The following is a 12,905-nucleotide window of genomic DNA, read 5'->3' on the forward strand; positions in this document are numbered from 1 at the left end:
CGTCGAGCTAATGCACCTGAAGAAAATGCTGATCAAATTCCTCGACGACAACCAGCTCATCCTCGCGTTGCAAAAGAAGTGCAAGTTGAAAAGATCATCAATGACATTGAAGCACCAGGTCCTCTCACACGCTCAAAAGCTTCACATTTATCTAACTTTTGTGGGCACTATGCTTTTGTCTCTATCATAGAGCCCACTAAGGTAGATGAAGCACTTCTGGAGCCTGAGTGGAGTCAAGCCATGCAAGAAGAATTACATCAGTTCGAGCTCAACAACGTCTGGGAACTGGTCAAACGTCCAGATCCTCACAAGCACAATATCATTGGCACAAAGTGGATCTACCGCAACAAGCAAGATGAAAATGGCCTTGTGGTGAGGAATAAGGCACGACTAGTAGCTCAAGGCTATACACAGGTTGAAGGAATTGATTTCGATGAAACTTTTGCGCCTGTTGCTAGACTTGAGGCTATTCACATATTACTTTCTTATGCTAACCATCATGATATCACTTTATATCAAATGGATGTGAAAAGTGCATTCCTCAATGGTAAGCTAGAGGAAGAAGTATATGTTGCTCAACCCCCAGGTTTTGAAGATCCAAAGCATCCCGACAAAGTCTTCAGATTCAATAAGGCCCTCTATGGCCTCAAGCAGGCCACTCGGGCGTGGTATGATACTTTGAAGGAATTCCTCATGAAGAAAGGCTTCAAACCCAGTTCACTCGACCCTACTCTTTTCACTAAATCTTATGATGGTGAACTGTTTGTGTGCCAAATATATGTTGATGATATTATCTTTGGATGTACTGACCAACGTTATAGTGATGAATTTGCCTATATGATGAGTGAAGAATATCAAATGTCTATGATGGGAGAGTTGAAATTCTTCTTAGGTCTTCAAATTCGTCAACAGCGCAATGGCATATTCATATCTCAAGAGCAATACCTCAAGGATGTACTGAGGAAATTCGGCATGCAAGATTGCAAAGGCGTCAAAATTCCTATGCCCACAAATGGCCATCTATGCACTGATGAAAATGGTATTGACTTCGATCATAAGGTATACCGCTCCATGATTGGTTCTTTATTGTACTTATGTGCATCTAGGCCAGATATAATGCTTAGTGTTTGCATGTGTGCCCGATTTCAAGCTACACCGAAGGAATCACACCATAAGGCTGTGAAGCATATTCTTCGAATGTTCTTTGAAAAGGACACTCATCCTAACACTTATGCAAAATTGATGACTTAGATGTGCAACACATGAAGAAATGTTTTTCTTCAATCAATGAAGAATAACACTCTAAGTGTGAAGAAATTAACGAAGAATTTGATTCTCAGAACCCTACGACAATTGTACGCGGTGTCTGAAATCATCATTCTTATACGGTGGGTCACGCCACCACCAAAAGTTGAAAATCTTCAATTTGAGTTTTTTAATTTTGAAATTCCTCAGTTGTTCAAATTCTTCAACTTTGCAAAATCTTCACTATTTCCGTCGTTTTTCTTCATTGGCTATATATATATATATAGATTATGAGTTTATGTCCTCTACAACATTCACTTATGGCTAATTTTTCAAGTTGGTTTTTCTGCTAAGTGAATGTGATCGGACTCTTCCCCCTCTATGCTAAACTCAACCCAATCTATTCACAAATTCTTCATGTGCGTTCTATTTGAAACTCGTTCAAAATCTTCACTGTGTCCTTGTCAGCTGAAGAATTTGCGAACGGAACTTTAAAACTTATCTTATCCAAATTTCTGGCTTTGCCGCTCAAACCGCTCCGCATCCCACGAAATACTTATCTATTCACCCACAATCTCACACGATCTCCACTTCTCAGTACGTGGGTGACACATGTCAAGCGAATGAGAAGGGTCAGGGGCACGTTCGTCCAAATTCTTTGGCGAATAGTTTTTCACCGTGGCTATAAATAACCCCTCCCCTTCCTCACTTTCTTTACTCCGCTCGACCTCTCTCCCGCTCGAGCTCCTCAAACCCTAGCGCTGCCGCTACTTCATCGTCTCCGGTGAGGAAGAGCTTCACTGCCTCGACCTCGTCGCCGTCGTACTCGCGCCGGCCGCGAAAATCTTCACTCCGCCGCCGCCGTAGCTGTCTTCCTCCGCCGAGTTAGGGCGTGGAAGATCTGCACTGACGAACTTCACATCTCCACATCCCAGTTCGTCGTGTTCTTCATTCAGGGTAATTAAAAGTTACTTTTACTGCCCTCTTTGATTCAAATGATTTCTACAAAATCTTCAAAGGTGTTTTTTTCAAATCCTCACAAACTAAAACACCTCACATGTCATCTGTTCTTGATACATTTCTCTAAGCTATGTTTTTCTTCAACATTCCTCAATTGTGTGGATCTTCGATCTATACAACTCTGGAACCTAAGACAAAGAACGCTTAGTGAAATTCTTCAAGACTCATCTGGTCAAATTTCTCAAACTTGTTCTTTTTACAAAACCTTCTGAGAACGCATATGACCTCTCCAAATTCCTCGCAATTATACTCTGTTCACAGGTACTCATGTCCGCTGCTGAATCACTAGGTTCTCATCAACTTAACTCATTTGCAACGTTCCTCGAAGAAAAGTTGCATACTTCTTCAGAGAATTCAATTGTTCAAATTCCTCATCTGAAGAAAATGGCTGATGGAAAGAAGCCACAGAAGGGAGGAAAGAGGCCTGAGGTTAATACTGCTTTCGAAATCCCTGATGACATATACAAGGATTACTGCACTCCTGATGAGGACAAGTTTGGAAAAGAGGATAAAAATCAGCGCAAGGTGCGCATCCAGAGGATAGAAAGGAGATGGGCAAGAGAGTGGAGGGAGTACAGATATGTTACTCCCAAATACATGAAGAAATTCGCACTCAATCCTCCATGCTCAAGACCTCCATTGGCACCTGGCCAAATAGCTGATCCCACCAGCCTCAAGCACGGTGAGGATTATCCTGATGAATGGGCCAAGTGCCAGGCCAAGCTGGCCAGACAAGCTAGAGAAGCAGTGAGGAAATTCAATGAAGACTCTGCTGCTGCTGCTGCCTCTGCTGAGGCCTCTGCTAGCAAGCCGAAGAAATCCATGGCAAAGAAGCCTGCGCATAAGCCAAGTGCTTCACCTTCAAAGCCCTCATGGCCAACTCCTCATGCTGCTCCTGCTCCAAAGTCCTCAGCTCCTCCTCCAAAGTCCTCAGCTGCTCCGACAAAATCCTCAGCACCTGTGCATCTTGCCACGTGCCAAAGGACTACAGGCATCTCTATTGCCTCAGGAGCTTCTGCTAGTTCCTCAGCTGCACCAAATTCTTCAATGGGACCCTCTCTGCTGAAGACAAAGACCACTGTTGAACGAGGTTCTCGCCCAAGTCCTCACAAGAAGCAGGTCGCCTTCCAAGTGCCGTCTGATGAAGACGAAGCTGATGATGAGGAACTTGCTGAAATCATCAGAGATAGGCAAGTCAGGGCCGCTAGAGCCAAGGGCACAAATGTGCCTCTGCTTTTGGATCCAAAGTTGATCCTAGACTACATTGATCTCTGGCGAAAGGACCCAAACACTCCTATGCCTGATTTCAAGTTGACTCCTGGCCAAAGTCATATGCTGACTGCCTTCATCCAAGAAGAGAAATGGAAATTTGAGAAGGCCAGGCAAATCAAGAAAGTGCAGTACAGGAAGGAGAAATTCCTGAAGAACAATGTTGTCTCTATGACAACTGACGAACTTGTGAAGATCCAGTCTGAAATCAAAGTCCTCAGCGATGATTTCAATGCTTACTATGCTGATTGGCAAGGAGCCAAGGTCAGGTTTGTAAAACTGACTGAGAAATTCACTTCAAAGGTTGCAGCTCCATCGCAACCAGAAATTCCTCAGGCTGAAGCATCTGCTCAGCCGACTGAAGAACATGCCAGCACCGCTGATGACATTCAGGCTGCTGAAGAAAATGTAAGTTCCAGGGCTGATGACTGCATTCCAGCCACTGAAGAAACTGCGAGGGCATCCACTAGTGGTGCGCCTGAAGAAAATGAAGAAGTCAGGGCAACTGCATCAGTTGTGCCTGAAGAAACTCAACCACATTCCTCTGCTCCACCTGCGCCTACACCAACTCCAATTCTTCCATCTACATCAGATGCAAAGAAGACCAAGGCTGCAGAGCGAGCAGCAGTGAAGAAAAGGAAGGCATCTACTCTATCAGATTCTTCAGCTCCGAAGAAGATGAAGACACTGACAAGCTCACTCAAGAACCCAATTGATGTCGTTTCCCTCGCTACCTTACCATCAAAGGCACTAGTTCCTTTTGATGAAGATTATGTGATTCCTAGCGAATCTGATGAAGAAAATCCTTCTGCTGCTTCGTCGGAGCAGATGGATGAAGAAATTGAAGTGGATGAAATCCCTTCAACTCCAGCTATTTCCTCGCCTATGCCTCAGTTTACTGCTAAAGAGGCCGGCGTTGAAATGGAAGATGAAGATGTGGACATTGGCTGTACCACACCTGTGCTGAATGATGACTTTTGGGAAAGTCAGCACCCCAACTCTCCACTCTTCACACCATTGCAACAAATTCCTCAGTCCCCAGCAACTACAGTTCAATTGGGATCTGATGAACCACATGCCACACCGTTTGTCCATGAAGAAATTCCAGCCACTAGTGCTAAATAAAACGTAAATGAAGAATTGAAGACCCAGGCTGTCACTGGAGTAGAAATTCCTCAGCCTGAAGAACCTGAGATTGCGATTCCTGAGGTGATAATGCAATTGACTGACACTCCTCAGCCCAATCCAAAGGATCCATTCTCAAAGAAGCAGAAATTCAAGGCTGATGATTTCTTCGGCGAGCACGTGTTCTTCACTAACTACAATCCCTATGATTCTGCTCGTCTTAGAAGGAAGCGCTTCTGGACCGCCAGCCAGGCCAACTTCTATTCTTCACTACTCTTCAACAAGGATAAAGTCTTCGACCACGAGCATATTCCTCATGTGGACATGGAATCACTGCCATGCTTCACACCTGTCCTCAGTGTGCTTCATGACACAGGCCTCCTCAACTTTTGCACAGACATAGTTGATTGGAATGAAGAGCTCATTCTTCAATTCTACGTAACTTTGCACATCACATGAGATGCTGACAATGTGAACTCCTGGGTTTTGGACTGGATGACCAAAAATACTCACTATAAGGCACCGGCCTCTGAATTGCTTCACGCCCTGCCCATCAGTCCTCCACCTGAAGGAGCTCGTTGCATGTACCAAGAGCCTGAGCTTACAGATCACTATATGCAAGTGCTGATGAAGCCATTGAAACCCGGTCAAGCCTCAAGGACAAAATTCCCCGTGAAGGAATTGCAGTATGTACCAAGGACAATCTATCGCATTCTAACGAAGACTATGAGTCCAATCAAAGGCCACGACTCATCTAATGAGGAAATTGTCGGCATCATGAAGAATCTGGTTTTGAACATCATTCATGGCATTCTTGTCAATTATCACGATTTCTTCATGAGGACTCTGGCAAATGTTGCACTTTCTCCGTTTGAGCTGAAGCCATATGCACCGTGGAATGTGAGATTCCTCAGAACAAGGTCTTCACTCAACTACAAGGCTGATTTTCAGAATCACCTCAGCTACTTGCCCCCGATTGAAGTCCTCAAGCGGACTTATTCTTCTGCTGATGAAAAGGGCAAGGCACCAGCTGTTATAGATGAAGGCATTCGTCCATTGGATGGTCAATTTCGCAAGGCCGCATCCTATTCCACCAATGATGACTCTGCCACTCATGATTCTGCTGCCCATGCCTCCAAGCCAAATCCTCAAGCTACTGCTCGTCGTGTGTTGACTGACCGTGAGCTTCTGCTAAGTCTTCACCAGAAGGTTGATCACAATCACAAATGGGTCAAGCGTCAGTTTGGTTCAATTCTTCACAACATGACTGCTACACATAATGCAGTGAAGAAAAACCATTACTACCTCCATGAAGTCTTCGATCGCACCTGGGCTATTCTGTCACATGTATATGGTGAAGAAGATCTGAAGAACATGGGTCTCAAGGAGGACTTTGACTGGTCTGCACCTCCACCGAAGAAATACAAGAAGGTCAAGGTTCCTTCCTTGGTGGCCAGCTCATATTGTTCATCGCGCGACACCGATGAGCATGAAGACTTGGACGACACTGCGGCAGGCCCTACTACGACAAACGACCCCAAGAACGCTGGCGCTCCTTCATCAACTTGATATTCTTCAGGGGCGTTAGTCCTCATTTTCGATCCTTTTGGTCATTCGATGACAAAGGGGGAGAAATTTGAGTTAGTCTTCAAGCGGGTCTATCTTATGTGGGCGTTTTTTTTCTTAAGTTACAACTCTCGTTCTTCTGATGACTTTGCTGGATTGAGTTGTAAACTTAAACTCTATGGTGGCCTGATACTTTTGCTGTGCTTTTCTGCATGCTTATTCCTCGTTAATGTTAATGCACGCATGCTGAATTACATCAGTCACCATATTTCATCATGCATTTCAAATTCTTCATATACTATGTCAAATGCGTGTATGAATTACAAGATATAGGGGAGATCTCCATGATTCAACTCTTCAAGTGTGCATTGCTTCAAAAGCAAATTCCTCACTATGCACATCTTTAGGGGGAGTTCTTCTATATCTTGCAATCAAATTCCTCAATATCAGTATTTACACTTCATATGTTTATCCCCGTTGAAAACTTAACCTATATTGTCATCAATCACCAAAAAGGGGGAGATTGTAAGTGCATCTAGTGCCCCTTAGTAATTTTGGTGTATTGAAGACTTATAGGTTAAGGGACTGATGCGTTTATGAGTGTACACAGGTCTATAAGTCTATGAGGAGTTTGATATTTACAGACAGAGTCGACCCCTAAAAATGAAGTTCTTCATCTGAAGACTTTGAAAGTGAAGAAATTGGTGTGACCCTGAAGACTTGGTATTCATTCGAGGAACATGAAGCGTGAAGACTTTTGTTTTCGTAGTTTCATTTTCTCTTTCTTGAGTCATAGGAAACACCGTACTGTTAAAGGGGGTCGAGGAAATACTAAGGAAAAATTTCCATGTGATGCTCAACTCAAAATCCTACACCTACCAATCCCTTCGAGTGAAGCCATTGGAAATCTCATACAGTTCAGTCAATTTCTTCGGTGACAGAGACGAAGTTCTTCTGGTCGCTGAGGAATTTGTTCTGACTGAGGAGTTAGGAATTTGCCAGTGCGGATTGCCTACACAGTGAGGAACATGATAGCCCTGAGGAATTTGAGCCTCAAATTCCCAACAGTTGTTGTGCCTTGTGCCAGCTGTCCCAAAATATCCACCCACCTAACGGTCATATCATTGAAGGGCATTTATGTCTTATCATGTCAGGCTGCTCCCTAGGCTATAAATAGCCGCCCCCTACAACCACTAGCTGGTTGGCTGCACCGAGAGAAACTGACACTTGTCATTTGAGAGCATCCTATCGTCCAAGGACTTTGAGTGAAAATCATCAAGTGAGGAAAACCCAAACCCAAACACCTACAAACCCAAAGTGATTGAGCATCACTGAAGAGATTGATCCTGCGTGGATCCGACGCTTGTTACCTTTGAAGACTGTCCTTCTTCCAGACGGTTAGGCGTCATGGTCTAGAGCATCCAAGAGGAATTGTGGATCGCCGAGTGACCGAGTTTGTGAAGGTTCAGAAGTCACCTGAAGACTTACCACGAGTGATTGGGCGAGGTCTGTGTGACCTTAGCTCAAGGAGAATACAGTGAAGACTGTGTGTCCGGGACTGTGTGTCCTCAGGTTTAAATACCTAGCCGCTCCAACCAGATGTGCATGTGACGCCCCCGATTCAATCGTACACTAATCATGCACCTAAATGTGTACGATCAAGATCAGGGACTCACGGGAAGATATCACAAAACAACTCTACAACATAAATAAGTCATACAAGCATCATAATACAAGCCGGGGGCCTCGAGGGCTCGAATACAAGTGCTCGATCATAGACGAGTCAGCGGAAGCAACAATATCTGAGTACAGACATAAGTTAAACAAGTTTACCTTAAGAAGGCTAGCACAAAAGTAGCAATGATCGAAAAGGCAAGGCCTCCTACCTAGGACCTCCTAACTACTCCTCAAAGCCGAACTCCATGTAGAATCATCCTCAGGATCTCTAGCTCCTGGACTCCAGCATCTGGTTGCGACAACCAGGTATAGAAAGGGAAAAATAGGGAGAAAAGCAACCGTGAGTACTCATCCAAAGTACTCGCAAGCAAGGAGCTACACTACATATGCATGGGTATATGTGTAAAGGGCCATATCGGTGGACTGAACTGCAGAATGCCAGGATAAGGGGGGATAGCTAATCCTGTCGAAGACTACGCTTCTGGCCACCTCCATCTTGCAGCATGTAGAAGAGAGTAGATGGTAAGTTCACCAAGTAGCATCGCATAGCATAATCCTACCCGGCGATCCCCTCCTCGTCGCCCTGTTAGAGAGCGATCACCGGGTTATATCTGGCACTTGGAAGGGTGTGTTTTATTAAGTATCCAGTTCTAGTTGTCATAAGGTCAAGGTACAACTCCGGGTCGTCCTTTTACCGAGGGAGACGACTATTCGAATAGATAAACTTCCCTGCAGGGGTGCACCACATAACCCAACATGCTTGATCCCATTTGGCCGGACACACTTTCCTAGGTCATGCCCGGCCTCGGAAGATCAACACGTCGCAGCCCCACCTAGGCACAACAGAGAGGTCAGCACGCCGGTCTAAATCCTATGGCGCAGGGGTCTGGGCCCATCGCCCATTGCACACCTGCATGTTGCGTACGCGGCCGGAAGCAGACCTAGCCTAGCAGGCGTTGCAGTCCAATCCGGCGCGCGCCGCTCAGTCGCTGACGTCAAGAAGGCTTCGGCTGATACCACGACGTCGAGTGCCCATAACTGTTCCCGCGTAGTTGGTTAGTGCGTATAGACCAAATGGCCAGACTCATATCAAATACCAAGAACTCGTTAAGCGTGTTATTTTGAAGTAACCGCGAACGCCGACCAGGGCCAGGCCCACCTCTCACCTAGGTAGTCTCAACCTGCCATGTTGCTCCGCCACAAAGTAACAGCCGGGGGCCGTCAGGAACCCAGGCCCACCTCTACCGGGATGGAGCCACCTGTCCTTTCAGCCCCCTCATCAGAATCACTTGCGGGTACTCAACGAGCTGACCCGACTTTAGTCACCACATGTGTCATGTATATAAAGTATATAGTATATACCCGTGATCACCTCCCTAGTGATCACGGCCCGATAGTATAGCATGGCAGACGGACAAGAGTGTAAGGCCACTGATGGAACTCTAGCATCCTATACTAAGCAGTAGGATAGCAGGTAAGGGTAACAACTGTAGCAAACAATGACAGGCTATGCAGCAGAATAGGATTAACCGAAAGCAGTAACATGCTACACTACTCTAATGCAAGCAGTATAGAGAAGAATAGGCGATATCTGGTGATCAAGGGGGGGCTTGCCTGGTTGCTCTGGCAAGAAGGAGGGGTCGTCAACTCCGTAGTCAAACTAGGCAGCAGCATCGTCGGTCTCGTAGTCTACCGGAGAAGGAGAGGGGGGGGGAGAAACAGTAAATACGGAGCAAACAAAGCATCACAAAACATAAGGAGGCAAAACACGGTGCTAGGTATGCCCTAACGTGGTAGGAGGTGATACCGACGAAGGGGGGAAACATCCGGGAAAGTATCCCCGGTGTTTCGCGTTTTTGGACAGATGAACCGCAGGGGGAAAGTTGCGTGTTCGGTATGCTAGGGATGTGTGGTGGACGAGCGGGCTATGTATTCGAATTCATCTTGTCGTTCTGAGCAACTTTCATGTACAAAGTTTTTCCATCCGAGCTACGGTTTATTTTATATTAATTTTAAAAGGTTTAATCATTTTTAGAATTTACTTAATTATTTTAAATCAACATTATCCAGAATAGTGAATGCTGATGTCATCATGACATCAGCATGACGTCAGCAGTCAACAGGGCTTTGACTGGGTCAACTGACGTGTGGGTCCAATGGGACCCACCTGTCATAGACTAAACATGTTAATTAGGGTTTAATTAAGCAGGATTGGATATGTTTAATTAAACTAGATTAATTAAGTTAATTAATTAATTAACTATTTAATATTTTTATTTATTATTATCATTTCATTTTTTTAAACCTTTTTTTCATTTTCGTTCTCAGGGGCATGGGCCCCGTTTGTCATTGGCCCAAAGGCCATACAGGGCGCGGGCGACGGGTTACGGGCGCGCCCCGTTCGGGCGCACGCCCAGGGGCACGCGGGCGTGGGCGCTGGCGGCCACGGCGGGGCACGGCGCCGGCCAGGGATGGGCGCAGGGGCGCAACCCGCCCAGTGCGGGGCGAGGTTGCTGGTGACGGGGGAGGCCGCCCAGGAGGGCGCAGCTGTGGTGGCAGGCGCCGGGCGCCGAGACTGCGCGGGGGCATGGCACAGCGGCAGGGCCACCACGAGGCGGAAGCGGGGCGAACGCAGGGCACCGCAGCGGGGGTCACGAGCACGGCGAGCGCGGCCCCGGAGCGAGGCAGGGCGTGGGAGCGGCGTCGTAGCACGCGACGAGTGGCAACGGTGCGAGGCGGCGGCGAGGCCACGGCTGGGTAGCGCGGCCGCAGATGCGATGCGGGGCGACGGCGCAGGGCAGAGAGGGGAAGAGGGGGCTCACGGCGCGGTGCAGGGATCGGGGCAATGGTGCTCGTGGTGGGGGACGGGGACGACGGCGTCGACGTAGACGAGGAGGAAGACCGGCGATGGCGGCCTCCGGCGAGGTAGCGATCCGGGCGGCGTCGGTGGCGAGCGCCGATGCGCAGTCATGGTCGGCACGGCGAGGGGCGTCGTCAAGGGAGAGGGGACGGGGGCGCGAGGCAGAGGGCAGGGGCCGGCGAGGCGGCTTCGGGCGACGGCCACGGGGTCAGCCCCGATCTGATCTGGATGGGGGGGAGAGGGAGAGATGAGGGAGTGGGTGCGGGTCAGCGGTTAGGGTTCCAGGGCAGGGGGGTTATGGAGTGAGGGGGCCGGCCTGGGCCTGGCCTGGCTAGAAGCTGGGTCGGATGGCCCAGTGGAAGGGGGGGTTGTTTTTTTTGTATTTTCTTTTTCTTTTATTTATTTCACTTTTCTGTTTTTGTATTTATTTTAGTTAGTGAATCCTTCTACAAAAATATAATGCCCGCTCCTAAATTAGCATTTTAACATAGGCCACTTCCTCAACAAACTTGGTGATCCAAAGAACTAGTTTAATATTTTTTTAGTATTTAAAAGCATTTAAATAATTGTTTTGCCGCTGTTTTATCCCCTATAGTGCATTTAAACATTTTATTTAAATATGGGTTCTTCACTATAATTACCTATGCAATATTTGTCACAACCCGAACATTTTGGTTTTAACATTTGAAAATTTTTGTTCTTTGCCTTTAAATGCTATTTGAATTTGGATCGATTTTGAACTAACGCGAATTTAATAACAGTAACCGTGGTCACGTGGCACCATTAATGTGGGATTACCGTGGCCTACTTATCCGGGCGTCACAATTCTCCTCCACTGCAAGAAATCTTGTCCCGAGATTTAAGAGGTTGTGTAAGGGAGGAAGGTTTGGTAACGAATCTAGCGGGTCTTGTCCTTCTGGCTTGCTCTTCTCGAAGATGCCGGTCCAATACATTGATGTCCTTATTCCTCCGCTTCAGGTCATCATGATGAAGTCGTCATCCTTTCTTCCGGGTCCTCATTGTACGTATGAAGGACAAGGGGTAACTTCGGAATAACAGACCTCTGAACGGTTGACTGGTTGATAACATCGGGGAAGGTGGCGGAAAGTAACTCTCGAATGGAAATTTAAGACAATATCGAGAGCAAAGTAAGGAGGTATCATGGGGAAGTTTTGAGCGGGCAGGCAATCGTTCGATGCCTGAAGGGTTCAGAGCAACGGGAATAAGTATTGTGTCTGATACCAAAATTGATGATCTCAGGAAAGGTGGCACGTGAATTACATACGAAGCTAAGCGTGAGGAATAACCTTGGGAACAGGGGGTGTACAAGAGAGTCAGGTTTCGATCCTGTGGAATTGTGGGTTATGGGCCCACCATGTGGTTTTTTTATAGGAGCAGTGACATCTTGCACGGTCATGATAGCAAGGCATGTCAGAGAGTACCCTGTCAGTTATGTCGGCAACACATTGGTACCAAGGGCGAGGAACAAAGAGAACCATTTTCCCTGCTCGTTGAAATGAGGCGGACCAATAGGCAAAGTTCTCATCCATCGGTGGCTACCGAAATGTCATCAACAAAAGTAACATGGTCTACTGAGAGAGTGGTACAACGAGGTGCTCAACTAAGCAGGGAATTATCTCTGCTCAGCTAAGTCAGATTACAAGAAAGGTTAAACAAAACAATGGAAAGGAAAATATGATTATCAGAGTAAACAGAACAATGGAAAGGAAAATGTGTTTAAACACATATTTCAAGGGTATATCCTTCCCAAGGACAAGCAGAGCATGATATCCATGACATGATATAATGTAGAAAACTCTTTAGGTAAGGGGAGAGAAATTTTATGACATTACCCATACAGCGGTGTTTGGATAATTGAGCAGGAAACCTTTAGCATTGGGCTTCAAATGTTCTTGTTGAAAATCGGAGTACCTTAGACATGCTTCGAGATAGCATTGACATGGTCATTAGGTGAAGATCGGACTTTGGAAACACAAAGGATCCATCAGGAATAACTTGTAGAATAAGTCTTACAATTTCCTCATGGAAGAATGGATAACCTTGCTGAAAAGGAATCTATAACAATAGGGCCAACCGGCCAGGTGTGCTAGGCACGACATCACCTTACCGGGTCACATAAGAC

This window comes from Aegilops tauschii, chromosome 2 (assembly GCF_002575655.3).
Source record: "Aegilops tauschii subsp. strangulata cultivar AL8/78 chromosome 2, Aet v6.0, whole genome shotgun sequence".
In the NCBI taxonomy this organism is placed as follows: domain Eukaryota; kingdom Viridiplantae; phylum Streptophyta; class Magnoliopsida; order Poales; family Poaceae; genus Aegilops; species Aegilops tauschii.